Here is a 6,000-nt window from a genome sequence, read left to right on the forward strand (position 1 = left end):
TGAGCTGTCGGTGACGCAACAGTATCTAACTTGTCTCGAGGGGTGGCGAAATGTCATATACCAGATCATTATAAAGTAACGCTAGTGACTTTGCACTATGGTTTATGTATAATGCTAAATAGCTGATTTTAGTATTACTTTAATATTAGCACCATGTGCCAAGCTTCTTTGCCCCTCCCGAAATGTCAAGGGAGTATGCTGGTGTGTATAGCTACAGATTGTATGCCAGAATGTGATATAATCAAAGATTGTTCGTGTCAGATACATACTGGCGTTTAAAGGAATACAAACCACCGGCATAGATTTGAACTAACCTGTTTTTGGCGATACTTTTTGTAACAAATCTAGAATGAAGACATTTGTAAGAAAGTATCTTACAAATGTCCGTTTCTAGTTGCAGGTGGTTCTACAAAAAAAACAGCGAAAACGCAGAAAATATCAGATATCGGCCAAAAATGTCATATCGGTTCATCACTAGTATAACCCTTATCGGTCTCTCCGACATTTGCAACATTGTAATTTGATCTCCAGCTGTTCCATAGTAAGGAGACGGAATGACACAGACAGGTCTCACCACTCAAATCATGAATCAGCTGGCATAATTTTAATGGATATATACAAAGAAATGTAAAACTAAGTCTTTCCAGCTTCTTGTCTAGTTAAATAAATGTTACACACACACCACACTGACCCCAAAAAGTTATTTTATTTGACTTGTTAGGACCTGAATATGACTACAAGTCACATCATTTATTGCGGTCATTCATTTAAGTAGGTATTATACATTGATTACACTATCACTCGTATGTGATATGTCACAACCATTCATCGATAAGTATGCTATGATGCTAGTAGAGTTGTATTGCACACCTACAGTATTGGTCATTAAAAAAAAAGCTAGTTAGCTCATGGATGAAAACAATGTTCTTTCCCAAACACATAGCAAACTGACATCTGTTTCAGTAGCTATAGTTAGCTAGCTAACTATAAAGCCTGGTGTCATCTAAAATAACCCTCATTTATAAGACAGTTCTTATTTGATTAATGGTGGTCGAATCCATCTGTGAAGCTAGCCACAATAAGGATTAGCCACAATAGTGGACTTTGCGATTAGCCTTCAAAATAAAAGTATGGCATAATTCTACTATTTTTATTCATTTGCATCACTGTCAATGACATACATTTATTTTGAAGGCAAACTGCAAATTCCACTATTGTGCCTAATCCTTATTGTGGCTAGCTTCACAGCACATAACCCGGTCCGGTCGAGCGTCACTAGCCAGATAAGCTGGCTGGCTGCTTATAACGTTAGCTTTGGGCAACAGGGTTAAGTAGCTGGATAGCTTTTTTTTTTTTTCAATTTCAGTTCAATTTCAATAGGTGAACAACAAGTGGCAACCTAGCTCATACTTTGCACATTCTTCCACTGCAAATCTACCATTCCAGTGTTTTACTTGCTATATTGTATTTAATTTGCCACCATGGCCTTTTTTTGCCTTTACCTCCCTTATCTCACCTCATTTGCTCACATCGTATATACAGTGCCTTGCGAAAGTATTCGGCCCCCTTGAACTTTGCGACCTTTTGCCACATTTCAGGCTTCAAACATAAAGATATAAAACTGTATTTTTTTGTGAAAAATCAACAACAAGTGGGACACAATCATGAGGTGGAACGACATTTATTGGATATTTCAAACTTTTTTAACAAATGAAAAACTGAAAAATTGGGCGTGCAAAATTATTCAGCCCCCTTAAAACCTGTTAAGGATATGGCAGACATACGCCCCCTTTGGAGAGATTGGGTACCCCTAGTAAACTGGAAAAAAAATCTGTCAAAAATTGCTAATATATGCAAATAAAAATTATTATTGGATAGAAAACACTCTAAAGATTCTAAAACCGTTGGAATTATGTCTGTAAGTATAGCAGAACTCACAGGGCAGGCATTCTTCCAAACTAGTTTTTGTGGCCATGAAAGTTGGAGCAACTTTGACGTCATGGCCCCCACCCTTCCCAACCAGTTATGATTCTGGGGACACTTTCTATCTCTTCCGCTAGATGTCCTCTTTCAGTAGAGCTTTGAATCGTTCAAATCCCGCGAGAATTGACCCTATGGGAGTGAAATTAGTGCGTGCCACGAGAGAATAGGCTGTGCGTATGGGCGCGAATTGGTCCCAGCCATTCCTTTGTTCCAGCACTCAAGAGAAGGGCAGACGATGGCCGATTGAATTGAAGTTTGTTTTGCGTGTCTAAAACATCATAAAGCTTGCTTCTGCACTTAGTTTGACCTGTTTAGTCGACATATAATATGTAATTTTGAAGTTTTGATGCGCAACTTTTCCGGACCAGAGGACGTTTTGGGTGCATTTCAGCTGATGTTATTAGCAGTAGCTAATACAAAGACGCAAGACTTGAAACCAAACGATGTATTGGGTAAGTATGAAGCCTTCCAGAACATTCTGAACGAAGACCATCGAAGGTAAGGGAATATTTATGCTTAAATCTGTGTTTCTGTTGACTCCAACATTACGTGGAAATGTAGCTTGGAACTGAGCGCTGTCTCAGCATATGGAATAGTGTGCGATTTCTGTAACGTTAAAAATAAATCTAACACAGCGGTTGCATAAAGAAGCAGTGTATCTTTCTAACTATATGTAGAACATGTATATTTAGTCAAAGTTTATGATGTCTATTTACGTTATCTTGCCGCGCTACATAGATTTCCTGCGGGCATTTTTGAGTAATTTCTGAACGTGAACTCACTGTATGTATGGATATAAATGGCATATTATTGAAAAAAAAAAATATGTACTGTGTAACATGTCATATTACTGTCATCTGATGAAGATTTTCAAAAGGTTAGTGAGCGATTTATTTTTTAATCCTGCGTTTGTTGATTGCATGTTTTGGCTATTCAAATGAGCTGTGTCTGGTGGTGGTTTTACATATATATGTGCTATGTTTTCGCTGTAAAACATTTTAGAAATCTGACTTGCTGGCTAGATGAACAAGGTGTTTATCTTTCATTTGAGCTATTGGACTTGTTAATGTGTGGAGGTTAAATATTTTTAAGAATATTTTTGCGTTCCATGCGCCACCGTTTCAGCTGAACGTGGGAGGGTTGATCCCCAATTGGGAACCAGTATCGTTTTAAGTTAATACTTTGTAGCGCCACCTTTTGCTGCGATTACAGCTGTAAGTCGCTTGGGGTATGTCTCTATCAGTTTTGCACATCGAGAGACTGAAATTTTTTCCATTCCTCCTTGCAAAACAGCTCGAGCTCAGTGAGGTTGGATGGAGAGCATTTGTGAACAGCAGTTTTCAGTTCTTTCCACAGATTCTCGATTGGATTCAGGTCTGGACTTTGACTTGGCCATTCTAACACCTGGATATGTTTATTTTTGAACCATTCCATTGTAGATTTTGCTTTATGTTTTGGATCATTGTCTTGTTGGAAGACAAATCTCCGTCCCAGTCTCAGGTCTTTTGCTGACTCCATCAGGTTTTCTTCCAGAATGGTCCTGTATTTGGCTCCATCCATCTTCCCATAAATTTTAACCATCTTCCCTGTCCCTGCTGAAGAAAAGCAGGCCCAAACCATGATGCTGCCACCACCATGTTTGACAGTGGGGATGGTGTGTTCAGGGTGATGAGCTGTGTTGCTTTTACGCCAAACATAACGTTTTGCATTGTTGCCAAAAAGTTCAATTTTGGTTTCATCTGACCAGAGCACCTTCTTCCACATGTTTGGTGTGTCCCAGGTGGCTTGTGGCAAACTTTAAATTACACTTTTTATGGATATCTTTAAGAAATGGCTTTCTTCTTGCCACTTTTCCATAAAGGCCAGATTTGTGCAATATACGACTGATTGTTGTCCTATGGACAGAGTCTCCCACCTCAGCTGTAGATCTCTGCAGTTCATCCAGAGTGATCATGGGCCTCTTGGCTGCATCTCTGATCAGTCTTCTCCTTGTATGAGCTGAAAGTTTAGAGGGACGGCCAGGTCTTGGTAGATTTGCAGTGGTCTGATACTCCTTCCATTTCAATATTATCGCTTGCACAGTGCTCCTTGGGATGTTTAAAGCTTGGGAAATCTTTTTGTATCCAAATCCGGCTTTAAACTTCTTCACAATAGTATCTCGGACCTGCCTGGTGTGTTCCTTGTTCTTCATGATGCTCTCTGCGCTTTTAACGGACCTCTGAGACTATCACAGTGCAGGTGCATTTATACGGAGACTTGATTACACACAGGTGGATTGTATTTATCATCATTAGTCACTTAGGTCAACATTGGATCATTCAGAGATCCTCACTGAACTTCTGGAGAGAGTTTGCTGCACTGAAAGTAAAGGGGCTGAATAATTTTGCACGGCCAATTTTTCAGTTTTTGATTTGTTAAAAAAGTTTGAAATATCCAATAAATGTCGTTCCACTTCATGATTGTGTCCCACTTGTTGTTGATTCTTCACAAAAAATATAGTTTTATATATTTATGTTTGAAGCCTGAAATGTGGCAAAAGGTCGCAAAGTTCAAGGGGGCCGAATACTTTCGCAAGGCACTGTATACTTGTTTATACTGTATTATTGACTGTATGTTTGTTTTACTCCATGTGTCGTTGTATGTGTCGAACTGCTTTGCTTTATCTTGGCCAGGTCGCAATTGTAAATGAGAACTTGTTCTCAACTTGCCTACCTGTTTAAAAAAAGGTGAAATAAAATAAATAAATACTTACAAGGATTCCTAAATCATTGCTAAGAATAATGAAAATATCTGCAGTTTTTACTGGTCATTGTTTTCAGGCTGGTTGTATTGGTGCTAGCTAGGTACCAAGCTAAAGCTAGCTACCCCAGAAGTTGCGGTCAAAAGAATGATGCTTTATTACCAACATGGTATTGTAAACACTTCATTCGTGGCTGGTGTTTGCAGACATTTTTCTACAGCTTTGACAGTGCTACTGTATCTTTTTGACACACAAAGACCCAAACGGCGTTCCATAGTATGTATGTATTATGTATGTCGTGAAGCTAATAGCAGTGACGCTATTACTGTGTAACTCCGGTAGGGCAACATATGAAAAATGGCGCACTTGGTAGTGTGTACCGGTGCTCGACCAGTCGGCGAAAGCCAACATCATCCACAACAGAGAACGGTTGATTGTCAAGGGCAATGAATTCCATTGTCTTGGCTTTAATGGATTCTGCCATTGAGTTGTCTCGCTGAAATTTTCTTACTCTTTCAAGTGACTGCTCAACTTGTTGACTGCTCGATCCACATTGTGGGCTAGGTTAGGAATGCTGTGTTGCACGTGTAGCGCAACATTTTATGTGGCGTCATTACGTCATGTACCTACGTTATATAGGTATGCATGGCAGCTTTGACATCGGTTTTTAACATTTTAACAAACTAGACATCGGTCTGATATTGTAATTTTTAGCTAATATTGGCTGATTCTGATATGTTCACCGACTTATATCGTGCATCCCTAGTTTATACAAATCTCCGCTGTTGAAAACCAAGTGATGGTCTAAAACAAATGGGAGATAATGTCTAGATACTTTTTATTGTGGAGATCAAGTTTAGAAATTGCATTGCTGGGCTGATTAGACAGTGTGTTGCAAAGTGAGATGGAACAGAGTAAATAGGCATTTCAACGTCATCGCATTAGCCGGTGGTAACTTGCGGAATAGACACTGGCTGGAATGTGGTTTTAATCAATCAGCATCTCTAGGTTTAGACCCACCCATTGTATAAGTAGATGACAGCGCCTCAGTGAGACCAAAAAAAAGAGCTACACACATGTAAGAGGCATATCTCAGTTGATACAATACATGGATTTACTATATTTCTGAAATGTTCTATAGTTTTTGTAAAACCAACTGGAAACGGAAATTTTTAAGATACTTTCTTCGTTCTCAATTCAGTGAAAAAAAAAAAAAAAGTATCACCAAGAACAGGTTAGTTTAAACATCTGTGGCAGTGGTTTGCATGGGGCTTTCC

This window comes from Oncorhynchus mykiss, chromosome 12 (assembly GCF_057628025.1).
Source record: "Oncorhynchus mykiss isolate SJ-2025 chromosome 12, ASM5762802v1, whole genome shotgun sequence".
NCBI classification, from domain to species: domain Eukaryota; kingdom Metazoa; phylum Chordata; class Actinopteri; order Salmoniformes; family Salmonidae; genus Oncorhynchus; species Oncorhynchus mykiss.